This window comes from Sorex araneus, chromosome 6 (genome assembly GCF_027595985.1).
Source record: "Sorex araneus isolate mSorAra2 chromosome 6, mSorAra2.pri, whole genome shotgun sequence".
Lineage (NCBI taxonomy): Eukaryota > Metazoa > Chordata > Mammalia > Eulipotyphla > Soricidae > Sorex > Sorex araneus.
Window position 1 is genome coordinate 14,461,892 of NC_073307.1, and position 15,662 is coordinate 14,477,553.

General features: G+C 39.9%; 1 protein-coding gene across 2 annotated transcripts in view; it reads left to right on the top strand.

Annotated features, from left to right (window-relative positions):
• KCNN2 (potassium calcium-activated channel subfamily N member 2) overlaps nucleotides 1–15,662 on the top strand; it is a 351,854-nt gene that overhangs the window by 124,125 nt on the left and 212,067 nt on the right. The window contains exon 1 of one of the 2 annotated variants that reach the window (XM_004612730.2): nucleotides 11,449–11,546. The exons of the other annotated variant lie outside the window; for it this stretch is intronic. The gene's annotated coding sequence lies outside the window, so the exon portion shown is untranslated. Of the gene's footprint in view, nucleotides 1–11,448; nucleotides 11,547–15,662 lie in introns of those variants that run through there. 2 annotated transcript variants of the gene reach the window in all.

A 15,662-nucleotide genomic window follows, 5' to 3' on the forward strand; every position in this document is an offset into this window, starting at 1 on the left:
ATAACATATATATGTATATAAATACTAACAATAAGTGTAATCATTGTGTGTTTGTCACTCTCCCTCTGACTCTTTTCACTTGGCATGATTCTTTCTGTGTGTATTCATGTATAAGCAGATTTCATGAATTTATTTCTAGTAGCTGCATAGTGTTCTGTAATGTAGATTTACCATAATTACTTTATCCAGTCATCTGTTATCAGGTACATGGGCTGTTTTCATGTTCTGGTTACTGTGAATAGAGCACAGTATTCATTTATGATATTCATTAAATATCAGACCATTTTAAATGTGACCAGACACCCCAATTCTTCACCTGCATACTAAATAGAGCACAGGCATGCTGATCTCTTTCCCCTATTGTGTTTTTGTACCCCTTGGTATATTCTCAAATAGGTATTGCTGGGTCATATGGAAGCTCAATTTCTAGGGTTTTGAGGAATGTCCATATTGTTTTCCATAAAGAATGGACCAGTAGACATTCCTACCAACAGTGAACAAGAGTCCCTTTCTCCCCACACCCACGTGGTGTGAGATGATATCTCACTGTTGCTTTGATTTGGATCTCCCTTATGTAGGAATTTTCTCATGTGCCTTAGGCCATTTGTATTTCTTCTTTCAGTAAATTTTACTTCTTCTCTTTTCTTCATTTTTTATGACATTGGATGTTATTCTTGTAAAGTTCTACCAGTGTCTTATATATTTTGGATATTAGCCCATTATCAGATGAGTATTGAGTAAATAATTTCTGACATTCTTTGGGCTGTCCTTCTATCCTGGTTTCTTTTGATGTGCAGAAGCTTCTTAGTTTAATGTAGTCCCATTTGTTTATCTTTTGCTTTCACTTGCTTGGTCAGCGGCATTTTAATGATGCCTTTAGTTTCAATTTCCTGGAGAGTTCTTCCTACATTTTCTTCTATGTGCCTTATGGATTCAGGTCTGACACCAAGGTCTTTAATACATTTTGATTTGATTTTCGTGCATGGCTTTAGAAAGAGGTCTAAGTTCATTTTTTTGCATGCAGTAGACCAGATTTCCTAGCACCACTTGTTAAAGAGACTTTCCTTGCTCCACATCATATTTTTTGCTCCTTTATTTAAGACTAACTGACCATATACCTGAGAGACTTAAGAGTCTGTCTTATAACATTCAACACTATTCCATTGATCTGCAGGTCTGTCTTTATCCTATTGTTGTACAATCTGAAGTTGGGGAAAGTGATACCTCCCATCTTCTTCCCAAGGATTGCTTTAGCTATTCAGTATATATATATGTATATATATATATAATATATACATATATATGTATCTGTGTGTGGCAGGAGTGGGGGGATTAATGTGCTAGATACATTTCAGGAGCATTACTTCTATTTCTTTGACAAACATCATGGGTATCCTTATAGGAACTGTATTGAATCTGTACAGTGCTTTGTACATTATTGCCATTTTAAGTTTATTAATTCTCACAGTCCATGAGCAGGGGATGCATTCCTGTTTCCTCATGGTCTCTTTTGTTTCTTGAAGTAGTATTTTGCAGTTTTCTTTGCATACTGACCCCATTTGAATCTTCACATCAGAGACAGTCCGCTGAACCCTTCTAGGAGTGATCCTAGGCATAGAGCCAGGAGTAAGCCCTAAACACCACCTGGTATGAGCTCAAACAAAACAAACACAAAAAAGTGAGTTTCCTGATGTCCCATGCAGGATGCTTAGGGCCACAGTAGAACTGCCTCTCTGCTGACCTCTTGGGCTTGTGAATCTGACTCTGACAGGACATATACCAGGACGGTAGATGCAGTCTTCCCATCAAATTCCAAATTCTTCCCCCAATAAAAAAAGGAAAACACAAGAGATTTGGTTCCTTACATGTCCAAGGACAGGCAGACCTTCAATGGTGGACCCTCCGAGTGCCCCTTCTGTCTCCACCGTGCTCCTCTCTCTGATAGTTCACACCACCACACACTACACAGGAGGTCACTCCCAAGGATAAGTGGATGTGACCTCTGTCCCTCAAGTGTATCAAGACCTAAAGAGAGATTCATGATAGACACCACTTCCAGTGGATGCTTCTGGTACAGCCTCCCGGAGTTGGGCTGGGACTTCCAGACTCAGTGTGGGGATTTAATCTCTGCCTTCCTGAGTTTGAGATGTTTCCTGTAAAATCATCTTGGCAAATGCTGGGTGCTTCTTGGCCGGTACGATGTACCTAGGACCAGAGATCAAGGAATACTACCATTTTGTTCATTGAATACTCATAAAAACACAAGATAAAGGCAGTTTGGGTGATGATACATCTTATTTGGTATCAAATTGTGATTGCTTGAGGTAGAAAGATGGGTCTAACTTCAGAGGCAAGAATAAATTATTGGTTTTGATGTTTGAGAAAAGTAGCACAATGTCCAGGACATTGTTCCATGTTTAAAAGTTTTTATCACTATAATGATGCATTTCTGACTCCCTTCCTCCATCCCCAAAATGAATTGTTTCAAAATCAGAATAATTCATTGAAAATATGGAAAATATATAGTATTTTGTAGTTCATTAAACAATCTATTTCATTAATCTGAGGATCTTACTGTACTTTATTTTAGAATTGCTTAGAGTATTTGAAATAGTCAAAATTCTAAGGAGATTTTCAAAGGAAGTTTTGAAATTTCAAATAACACAATTTTATTTTTTGCCCCATTCATAAGTCTCCCAAAATAATAGCTATAATCCAATATAATAATGATAATTGTTTCTTAAAATTAAAAATTGTTTTTTTATATAAAAATCGGTTAATTATTGCAAGGTTTTTAATTGATACCGAAAGAAACATTTTTGTTGGAATGTCCTTTCTCTGACTTGCCTCTTCATCCCAAGGACAAAAGTCAAACAAATTGCTGCTAGAAGTTGCAAGATGATATCTCAGGCTAATGAACAGCGTGTGTGTGGTGTGAACTGAATGGATAAGAGGGTTCCTGTGCTGATCCAGCTGTTGTAAACTCTTCTGGACTTCTGCGTTCTTTTACAATTAACTGGGAGAATGGATCTCAGTCCCCATCTGTCCAAGGGACCCATTTGCACTTTAAAAATGAAGAACATGATACTAAAAGTCGGGTTATTTCTATCTGGGACTCTGACTCTGCTATTGGCAGGCTCCCCAAAGATAGCTAGCAAAATGCTGAAAACGTGACCTAGTGGGCTCTCTGGACTAGCTTCTGAACACATTCTTAACTGAAGGACCAGTACTGTAAACTGATTTAGGATATACTTTTGAGTTCTCTATCCAACTGTCAGATCAACTGCAAAGACAGCAATCTTCACTAATCTTTTTGAGTAATCTGAATTTGCTAAGGACCTGTTCACACACTTTTCTCATTGATAAAATTTGGCAGCATCTCCTGTTTCCTTTCAGAGGTATAAACATAATTCTCCTCTCTACTCTAGGAGTGTTTGGAGAGACGCCTTCCTTTGTGGGCATATCTATAAGAGAAAGTGACTCAGTGACCCCAGGAGTAGGCATTAAATATCTCCACATATCTCAGTGACATGCCCTTTACAATGTTCATAAGGAGCTGATAACACTTCTGATCAAAATATAATGTCTTGAGTTTTGAAGGGAGGGAAAGAAAGAGAAAAGAAAGGAGGAAGGGAAGGAAATTCAGAGGAGTGGTATAATGTATATGTTATAGAATCCCACGGTCTAGGGGAAGGAAAGTTATGTATTGAAACAGCCAGTTGAGGGCCAGGGGCAGCTCAGAGGTCAGGACTCCAAATATTGCATGTGCAAAGACTTGGGTTCCACTCCCAGCCCAACATGGTCTCTTAAGCACCACCTTATGTATCCCTGGATGCCTCGCCCTGAACTCCTTGAGGTGACCCTGGTGACTCCCAGCATCTTCCTGCTCTGAACATTCAACCATCCATTCAGATTGACTAGTGTATCATTGAGAGTGAACCCCTAGGCTCTTTGAACACTGTTTTGGAGTTCCCTCTCCCCCCCCAAAAAAAAATAGCTGAATGAACAACTAGTACAGGACCACAGTAATGAGGGTGCAAAGATTGCAATCTTTTGGAGGGGACAGGGAAGGGGGAATAGTTTATCCCATTACCTTTACAATTTTGTGTCAAAACATCACACATTTTACTCTTCGATATTGGCACATAGAAATAAAAATATAGGAAAATTCATGTATGCTGATGTAAAACATTAGGGGCTTTGAGAATTAGTGTTTTGCTTCTTGACAGCAGAAGTTGAATGGCATTTATCTTGTCATCATTTACCTTTCTGTAAGGTACAGACATTTTCTTCAATGCCTTGGTGAATTTTCTTTCCCCTTTCCAAGCTTAACTCAGTTCTCAGTGTCTTACCCTTTTGACTTCAGGGTCTTAAAATTGCCCCAAGAATTCTTTTAACAATAACTTTTTTTTTCTTGCATCACTTTTTAGGGAATATTTTTTAATGCAACAATATATTTATCGTTACACCTCTTTTTCTCTTACATCAGATTTTGTTGATTTACAATACTACAAGACTTGAGAACTATGGCTTCATACCTATACATGTATAAATCTCATCTCACTCATCACCAAAATTTCTTTGCCATTGCTGTATATCAAGATCACCTCTCCTGGGGCTGGAGCAAGAGTACAGTATGCAGGGCTCTTGCACATAGCTGGCTGGTTTGATCCCTAGCACCTCCTGTCCCTGAGCCCTTGAGCACTCTGAGCACCACCAGGAATGAATCCTGAGCAGAGAGCCAAGAGTAAGTATCTTTAACTAGCTGCCAGTTTCCAACCCCCCTAAATACAAAATAAAAAACAACAGAAACCAAGTGACCCCTTCCAACCATCTATTCCTCTACGGCCTTTCTATTTTCCATCTGGTCGGCACCATATTTTTCAGAGTCTGAGTTCTTTGTGTGTTACTTCCTGAAATACAAAGCCTTTCCCTTCCTGATATCCCTCGGTTCAATGCCCTCAAGTGCCATCCATGCCATCATGAAAGGCGTGACTTCAAATTTTTCATCGCTGTGCATCCCGTTCACTATATATCGGCTTCTTTAAACAATCGTCCTTCATACAGCCTTAATCCCTTGCTTTTCAGTTCATCAAGTTTCTCTGGCTGAGCATCAGAGACTCTTGAAGGTTGATGTTCTCATGGTGCATAGTCAGCTCTCATTTCTGAACACCGTTTATCTTCCATTCCAACTCAGCTTTCAGAATTAGTATCTTTTACCTTTTGCTTCCTTGCTGTGATCTCATCTTTATTGTTCATTTTCCTATGCCAAGACCATTTTTGTAAAATATCATGGGGACTTATTGCTGGGGGACTGTCTTCTAGCACAGCTCTTTGCCTAGCTGTAGGTGAACTGAATGAGAGCCAATGAGTCATCAACAGGGTTTGGAAACAGAAATCTTTCCATGGACTAAAGGGATAGCAACAAAACTTGAGCTTGGTTGTTTGCTTTATCCCAGTCCTCCATATTGTTAGGTGGGATGGGGCTGGTATTATTTAAGTCATGGTGAGTGGAAATTTATGTGGAGCTGAGCTATGCAAAGATAGCATTATACTATAATGTTTTTAAGATGTGTTGGGATTGAGAATGAGCCAGTGACAGGCTGCACTTTGGGGAATATTGGAGCCCCTTAGAGAAATCACTGCTTGAATAGCAGAATGATCAGACCAGACCAGTCCAGCTGACTAAATTAGGAGAAAAGGGGTATTATTCTGGGATGGGCTTCAGCCTGAGCTCATCCCCATAGAAACATCACCAAAAGGCATCAGAGAGATAATCAGGAAGAAAATTACAGACCTCAATTATTGTGTAAGAGAGTCGTGCTTATAAAAGCAGGTGCAATATTGACTGGAAACATCCCCCAAAGACTATAAGGATCACCTAAGAAGGCACATTTAAAAGCAAGATCCTGGAAAGGCATCTGGGGATCGAGAAAACTTATTTCCCATGCTGCAGTCCTAGTTCCAACATCTACAGGAAGAAACGTGATTTAGAGAAACATGATTCATTACTTCTCTCTTTGGGAGTACTTAAGAGCAGTAGATAAAGTTTAGTCTTAAGAGGCTGTGCTTGAAACATTCTGGAGTCTTTAGAGTGCCTCTAAGGGTCTTTGTGTCCTAAATGAGATTCTCTACTATGAAAGAGAAAGTTAAGTGACCTGTTTAGGTACCCATTGTCAGCCCAGTAGACAATTCTAGGAAAAATTGCCAGGTGTGCTGAGAGCTTTGTAGAAAGTCTCTTGAGTAACTAGCTTTCTGCTAACTTCAAAAACTCATGTTTCCATTTACATTTTTCCCCATACACAGGGATATTAGGATCATCCTGGAAGTACAACCTTTGAATTATTTACCAATGCCTTAACTACTGATGAGCTGTGATAAAAACAAACATGAACCCTTGAATTCAAGCATACGGACCAGAGTGTGCTGTGTTTGCTACTGTGCATATAGTCCAAGGGCCATTTAGCCTGGTGAGATGGGCACTGAAGCATCAAGGAATTTGCCAGCCTTGAGGAAGCAAACAAGGACTTCTTTGTGTTGATGATGCATTTCTTATCACTCGATCAAGGATTTATAAAGCTCTAAAGATACTCCAGTGGTTCCAAATTGCATTTCTTCATCCTTTGTGATGTCCTGTCTCAGATGAACTTCTTCCCCTCCACCAGAAATGGGCCCTCTAGGTTGGATTCCTGGAGGAATCTTCCCAGCTGGATGGGCTGGAGGGAATAAGTGGGCTCTGTTCTCCATTCTAAGTATCAGACGTGGGAGGACCGTGGATTGGGAGTGTGGGAGAGGAGGCTGGTTGCCTGTCCTAGGGGAGCGAGAGTGAGTTTAGCCGAGACTAGCATTGACATGCTCATATTCAGCAGGAGTAAAAAGTCCATTTTCTACACTAGTAGAGAGACAGGTGTTGGAACATTGTATACTGATACCCAATCACAAACAACTTTGTCACTGTATATCTCACAGCGATTCAATTTTAAAACATTTTTAAGTCAATTTTTGATTATCAGTAGTCCAAATGTTTTTATCCTGTGCACGTGTGCCAGTCATTTCCAGTCAGGCCTAGGACAGGGAATTGCATACCATCTTTAAATAGTGACAGGAACTCGGAAGACGGGGAAAAATCCCAACAGGGATAAGCATTTATGGTCTTATGGTATCCTTTCCCTTTCCATCAAACTCCCAGGACAATTAGTCTCTGATTCTGGGAGAGCCAAAATTTCCTTCTTCTCTCACTGCTTATGTATGGGGTACTAATATTTGAACTGATAGATTTCTTCACAGAGTGAAAAGAAATTCACACTTTTTTTAATTTCATATTTTTGTCCATGGGCTGGAGCGATAGCGCAGCGGGTAGGGCATTTGCCTTGCACAAGATCGACCTGTGTTCTATTCCTCTGCCCCTCTCGGAGAGCCCGGCAAGCTACTGAGAATATCTCGCCCACACTACAGAGCCTGGCAAGCTACCCATGGCGTATTTGATGTGCCAAAAACAGTAACAACAAGTCTCACAATGGAGATGTTACTGGTGCCCGCTTGAGCAAATCGATGAACAACGGGAAGACAGTGATACAGTGATACAGTGATTTTTGTCCACAGGATTCTTCAGAGAAAAACACAGACTCAAAAAAATCACTAAGTCCAGAGTTCACTCACCTATTATACAAAGATGAAGTTGTGAGAATGTGAAGGGATGGGAGCCAGGGCCGTGATTAGACAATACCTGGAGGCAACCAGTGGAAGATGAGGGTTATTTTAGCTTCTGTGCTCGGGCTGGTCCACTTCCATGTCTGTGCCCAGTCTGGGACTATGAACCTTCTTTATTTCCTGGTCCTGGAAGATGTCTTTTCCCAAGGAAACTATTATGACCTGCTTTGGCTAGAAATGGAGAAGGCAAAGAGCCTTTCCTATATCTGCCTTTACTCAGTACCTCAAGTGCCTTTCATTCATCATGTATAATAGGAATTGTTTTAGTGTTATTTAAATACATCAGGTACCAATGTGGCCTATTTCAAGGAAGAAACCCCAGAATTTCTCCAGTCTCCAGCTTCGTAGCAGGCCTATAAGGTTTTGTCCCTCGAGTGTCTACACAGAAGGGCTGTGAAAGGGCACCTCCATTCCACCTTCAGGATCACAAAGGGATCAGATTCAGGACCTAAAAGTCAGGTTTAATGCCGAGAGCACAATCAGCTTCCTTCTTTCTGGTCACTCAGTACTAATTTGCTTGTTTTGTTTTTGTTTGGGGACCACAACCAGCTGTGCTCAGGACTTACTCCTGATTTTGCATTCAGGCTTCAGTCATTGTAGATTCAAGAGACAAAATGGGGTCACAGGCACTCTATTTAGGATGGCACCTGCAAGACAAGTGACCTACCTTCTGTACTCTTGCAATTGCCCCTCATTTCCCTTGATTAGGAAAAAAGTGGCACATGTTTCATAAAGTCAGTGGGGTTTATGATCCTGGGAGGAGAGGTACCAGAAAAACTGGCAAAATTCTAATTATCCCATAGGTGTTCAATACTCTTCAAGATGATGTATTTTTTAAGTATTTTTAAAAAATCTGATATCTAAGCCTCACCCTAGGCATGCAGACTCAGAAGTTCATTGGAGATTCTGCTTGGAAAAGAAGATGGGGGGAACTTTTGAGTGTTCATCCCCCAAAGTTGGGTTGCTTGGGCCATAAGAATAGTACCTCATCAGTGGAATCTGTTGATAGCACTGCTGCAGTGGTTATTATTGGTGGTGTTCATTTGTTCAGGAAAGAACAATTTTATTTCTAAGGGTTTTCTGAAAATACAGGGAACTGCCACTTGAAGGCTGCTCCATTGTCATGGAAACTGGAGTGTGGCTGTATCTTAATGCTTGAGCATCATCTCTGCAGCCAGACCACCTCTGTTTGAATCCTTACCTGTCTACTTCTTCTAACACTGGAAAAGCATCTGTGATTCAGTTTCTATACCTGTAGTACTACTTTAAATTTATGTTAGCACTGACAAGTCTAATACAACTTAATAGGAATTTTTGGAACATTACAGTCAGTATCAAATGTATTCTTGGTTATTTTCTAAAGTAATATGTGAAGTTGATGATAATCGAAGGTGAGGCATTTATGAATGAAAGAGCTCAGAATTTTCTGAAGTAAGCAGAGAAAATAGGTACTTCCAGGCATTTCTTTGAAAGATTGTATTGCTTACACAGTGGTTTATGTTGTATTTCTTACCAGCAAAAGGAAAGAAAATAAAGTACACAACATTTTTATAGTCTCATTTACTAAATAGAGAATGACGTCACCTTTATTTTCAGAGAAGAAAATATGATCTTTAAACTTAAACTCAAGAAACTATTTGTCATAGAGACTTCTGATCATGGAGAGAGACTGTAATATAATCTAAAGTATTTCCAAAGAAATTTGCTGTGTCAGCTCTAGATTTACTTGTTACCCCCTCAGCTCAATCTTTTAAAAAAATTTTATTTGAAGCATTGTGTTTTTCAATACTGTTAATTATAGGGTTTTAATTAATGCATCATTCCAACACCATTTCCCTACCAGAATATCGGCTTCCCTCCAATATTGTCCGAGGGTACCCTCTTAACCTTCCCTCATATATACTTCTGTAGAACACTAAAGAAAAGGGCTATAGGTTAAAGTTTTAAAAAGTTTAAAGTTTAAAAAGTTTAAAGGTTCTGTTTCCTTTAGTCATTTGTTACTCTTGCTCTATGTTCCTGTATATCCCACACATGAGGGATAATCCTATATTTGTCTCTCTTCTTTTTTTTTTTTGTCTCTCTTCTTCTCAGTGGCTTCATTCAACATGTTACCCTCCAGTTCCATCTATGGAGTGGCAAATTGCATGATTTCATTTTTTCTCATAGCCAAGCAGTATTCTATTGTGCATATATACCACAATTTCTTCATCCACAGCTCATCTGACCAGGGTTTAATATCAAAGATATATAAAGCACTTGTAAAAACTAAACAAACAACCAAAAAAATATAAAAGGGGGAAAAAGGGCTGAATAATTTTTTAAATAAGACATATAGGTAGCCAATAGATATATGAAAAATTTTCCTTCCAGACCAACAAGGAAATACAAATCAAAAGATGAAGATACCACTTTATTCCAATGAGACTACAGGTTTGCTCTTCAAGCACAGGTTCTTCCTTGAACATGTGTCTTGCATGCTTGTCCCTATGTCTCTTTGCTAGACTTTCCCACTCTACAAAAGTCTGTGTTCTCTCTCAAGAACTTCCTCTATTTCTTTCCCCTCACAACTTTCTGCATTTGGGGCTTTCTGTAGCTCTCTTGTGTTTTTCCTGGTTCTTTCGGATTTTCCCTTTTGCTGCCTTTTGTGCAAACATTTCTTGGAGAAAGGTGGAATTCTTTAAGAATTAAGCATGCCCTTCTAAGCCTGTCCAGTTCCCATAATTCCCCCGGGGGGGTGTGCGAATCCACATGATTGATGCTATTCTAATTTATTATGGTGACTGTAAAATGAACTGGAGAGTTATTCAAGGTTGGGGTTGGATCTAGAGCTCCTTGTAGCAGTAGAGAAAAGTTCTCTTGAGGATCATGCAGGAACTCTAAAATCACAGGCAGACTAAGGTCTTCTCCTGATTGGCCCATGGTTTTCCATCCTTCTCCGGCCTGTCAACCCTAGGGTTCCATATTCTGTATGTCCTTTCAGGTCTAAATTGATAATAGAATTTCAGGGTTAAAGTGCCATGGAGATAAGGTTTTTAAATAAGATTAAGCTTCAGGAAAGTAGAGACTCTCAAACAGAAAGCATTATGCAAGTTCTGCTGATGATTTCTAAGCATTGAAGGCAAAACACATTTTTTTTTAAGTCATGAACTTAAAGCTCTAGGGTGACGTTTGAGAAAGATGTGAACATAGTATCCTGATCATTGCTAACCAAAGGAATTTCTTTCTGATAATACTCTAAGAGGTTCTAATTTTAAACATCCAATTATTTAAATAGGCATAATGATTATTAATGAATAACTGAAAACCTGGGCCATTTTATCATTTATTTTCCACAAATCAGTGAGAAGCTATCCCATCTTCATAGATGGGGAGAATTAGCTTGACTAAAATGTCCATGATACCCAATACAATCTACAAAGTCAACACAATCTGTCTCATAATCCAGTGGCATTTTTCACAGAATAGGATGAACAATCCTAAAATTTGTGTTTCCAAAAATCTTGATTCACAACCAGAGTAATCTTGACAAAAAAACAAAGCTGGGTGTGTCACACTAAGGATATTTGTGTTTACCTAGATGATCCAATTCTTTGGGGGTTATTGGACTGTATAAAAGTAAGGACATAGATACCCAGGAAGACTATAATGAAAATCTAATAAATTTGAGAGAATTCTTTTCATGGTGATGCTAAAAGAATCTTTATTTTCTATCATCTTAGGAAAATCAAGTCAACACCTACCTAGTATAAGCATTTTGGGTCAGCCTCCAGTAGAAGAAAATTTGCAGGCAAGCTACATCAGAATTTTGACATACTTCTCTTCCCCAAGTCAGCTTGGTAAGATTTAGAATGGGACATTTCTTTCCTGTGAGTGGAATCTTGAGTTTCTAAGCCCACCCACAGAGGGTCTTGGGAGAATCAGAAGTGTCTGTTTTACTAAGGAACAGAGAGAGAGGAGAGAGAGAGAGAGAGAGAGAGAGAGAGAGAGAGAGAGAGAGAGAGAAAGCTCACTTAGCGTTGAGCTTATTTTCAAAGGTTCTCTGAGACCAGAGGTTTAGAAATCAAAGGATACTCTATCTGCTTTGATGTGCCAGAATAAAATTAGAGACATTTCCAATAGTTGGATGGAAATGTCAGCTGATAATATGAAAAGGTAGAGTGCACAGGGCACATCTTGGTAAGTTTGATGGAAATGGCATCCAGGAGATGGCCAGTAATTGGAGCCTATGAATGACATAATGAAGTTTATGGCCCCTGAAGGAATGCAGGCAGGAACTGGTGAGCTGTGCATTTGGGATTCAGAATGAACCCTGCCCGGTCTATTTTGGGCCACACTTTGAGATTCATGGGTCTGATCAAGTTGCTGCTTCTGCCTGAGCCTCCACCTGGCACTCTTTGAAAAGGATCTGAAAATGCCTCTCTAGCTGTCCAGAGGTCAGTCACGGCCCCCAAAGCGTGGACAGTGTGGCACCCCGGTCCTAAGAAAGAAAGCGTGTGAAGCTTAGTTATAAGGTTTAAAGGACATAGCCAGACCAGGTGGAGTACAGAATGCTGATGGGGCTTCATTGGCAAATCAGATTTCTGTTCATATTAGAAACGATTTCCCAAATATCATCTCCTCCATGGACGATAGCTGAGCCTCGCAGTGGTCAGTGGGGACCTTGTAGGGTTGGTTGGTAGAGGACCTTACAATGCAGCATCCAGGGTCTGCCTCATGCTCCACCCAGTGGCACAGGGCCCAGGGCCCCAGGCTTGCTGGTGCCTTAAGTAAGGAGGGTCTGGAATGAATAAGCAGCAGGAAGAGGAGGTTGCTGGGGAGTAGGGGGTGAGAGGCAGGAGCAGAGCCTTAGCAGAGCCCACTGCAATGGGCCAACTCTCTGGCTGGCACAGTGAAAGCAAAGGGTACAGTGGGCAGGTAATGGATGTTCTCTTCCCACCAAGGACAGGTACCTGATGGGGGTACCTTCTAGGTGAGGAAACCTGGGAAACGGTCCTTAAGAGGCCAGCAGAGGTCTTTGTGCCTGTCTCTCATTGTAGAGTCCAGCAAGGATTGTTGCTGCCTTTTGTTTGTAGCAAGGTGTGTGTGTGTGTGTGTGTGTGTGTGTGTGTGTGTGACTGTGAGTCTTTTATGATTCTCAGGGTTTTGTGGTTGTATTAGATTATTGGACACTTATTAGATCTTCATTGATCCTCATTATGCAGTTCATCTGTGGGGCTCATTAGCACCCTGCTTTGAGGACCTTGGTTTTATAAACATGTTTCTGGGGAATAGCAAAGCAATGTGTCATTTCAAGGAGTTTTTATTCAATTATAAAGTTTACTGAGCTTTTTTTCTTTGGGTCCTCACTGACAAAAGAAAAATATAAAATTTGTATCTGATGCAAAGATTTCTGGGATGCATTGAAACCCTAAAAATATATGGTAATACTTTGCTATAGGCTACTGAAACTGGTTGCAAAGGCTCCATTTTAAGGAAAAATCGTACAAATTGAGAAAAAATATGAAAGTAGAAATGGCATGACCTCTTTATTTGTTAAATTATTAAATGTGCAATCAAAGACCTTTAAATGTTTTCATGAAGGAAAAATTACCTTAAAGTGCAGTGCCTAATTTTGGTATATATGCAGATTGTATTATTTTAGTTTACACATCTCAATTGTGGATATTGTTATTAGAAGTAACAAATTTTATTCCTTTAAAACTAATATTTAGGAAGATGTATTTGAATACACCCTGACTTGCAGGTCATCAAATTTCTGTGAAAGGTCTTCTTCCTGTGCGGAATGGTCCTTACAAATATATTATAATAAGGTCTTTTAAAAATAAAAATAATCATAATAAGTATTAGGTTCTTTCAGCTTATAATATATACACATATGTATATATTTGCTTTTTGGGTCCTATCTGGCAATGCACAGGGGTTACTCTTGACTCTGCACTCAGGAATTGCCCCTGGCAGTGCTCAGGAGACCATATGGGATGCTGGGAATCGAACCTGGGTCGGCCATGTGCAAGGCAAACACCCTACCTACTGTGCTATTGCTCCAGCCCCTATGTTATATTTTAATATAGCACTGTAGCACTGTTGTCCCATTGTTCATCGATTTGCTCGAGAGGGCACCAGTAACGTCTCCATTGTGAGACTTGTTACTGTTTTTGGCATATCGAATATGCCACAGGTAGCTTGCCAGGCTCTGCCATGTGGGAGGAATACTCTCAGTAGCTTGCCAGTCTCTCTGAGAGGGACAGAGGAATCAAACCCGGGTCATCCCCATGCAAGGCAAACACCCTTCCTGCTGTGCTATCGATCCAGTGTATATGGAATATTTTAATATAACAAGATAAATCTTCTTTAAATTTTTGGGCTACACCCAGTGGTCCTTAGGGATTATTCCTGGCCTTGTGCTGAGGGATCATTGCTGGTAGTTCTTGGGGTGAGGCTGGGGAATAAATGGGGTCAGCTATATGCAAGGGTGAGTGCCTTAACCTCTGTGCTATTTTTCCATCCCCTAATCCTTCTTCTTTATCATGTCCATTCTTAAAGCAGTTATTGTCTGACTGATATCACTAATGCTCATTCTTGTATCCCTTAATCTCCTGAAATGGGAACATTTTTAAAAATTGTTAAATGAAATGAAGTCATTTAGTTGGAGAAATATGATAATGTTTTCAGTTAACTCTAGGAGATTCATGCACAGTTAGACGGAATGATCTGATTGACTTATTCAGGGACTGTCTTTAGGCTCAGCTTTGCTAAAAATAAATCTTAAGTAATTGAATTTATGAAGTAGGACTTAACCATTCTGGTAAATCAGTAAGAATTCATGGGCCTGCATCTTTTTTTAAAAAAGTGATGTATATGTGTTTCAAAGCGTAGCGTTCCCAATTCACAAGCAATTCATTTAGGGGGACCAATTCTTTTTGACTGAGAATAGGGTTGGTCACATTGAAAGAAGAATGGAGTAAAGATCAGCTCAATAGGGGCCAAGACAGGCCCTAGAACCTTTATAGAACATTCTAGAAAGTTCTAGAAAGCAGCATCAACCCCAGGTAAATTAAATAGTGAGAATGCTGAAGATCACACACTATGTTTGGAATGCTGAAGGTCACACACACACATCTCTTTGGCATGTTACAGATCTCTGCTATTCTAAGATTTATGTCCCGCCTGGGTATTCGTCTGCACTCCTTTTTAAACCAAAGTCAAATGGTCAAAATTGGGAGTTGTCTTTGGCAAAACCCTACTATTGTTCTGGCTCTCATTTCCTAGACTAATTATGTCTCCCAGGAGCACTCCCATTGTTTCCTGAGCCCAGTTCTTCCTTCTCTCATCTGAAAGAGGAAACTTGAACATTCAAATGGCATATCCCATGAAAAGTGCTTTAGTTCCCAGTAGCACAAGCAAAGTAAATTCTTTCTGGGATTGAAATTAAATTTTTTTTGCTTTATTGGGCCACACCCAGCGATGCTCAGGGGTTATTCCTGGCTCTGCATTCAGGAATTACTCCTGGTGGTGCTTGGGGGACCAAATGGGACATATGGGATCCAGAGATTGAATCTAGGTCAGTCGCGTGAAAGGCAAACACCCTACCCACTGTACTATTGCTCCAGCCCCTTGAAATTAATTTTTAACTCATCTGTTTTCCTCTCTGAGACATACCTAGTCCAAGATCAAACCTTTGCTATCTATCTTTCTGGGCCTTTGGCTGTTTTGTGAAGTCAGCAGTTAAGTCAAACCTTGAGAGTTCAAGAGTGTGTGGGAAGGAAATGGTAAGAGTAAGAAGCTGGAACAAGAAGAGAGAGCTAGTGGTGGAGTAGATTTAATAACAATGAAGTATTACAGGTAAGTGTCAAGTCTTGCTTTGGCCTTCAGGAGATTAATGGCAAGTGAATATAGGGATCTCTATGTTGGCTAATAGTTCAGTAGTCACATAAAATCCTGCGTCTCCCAAC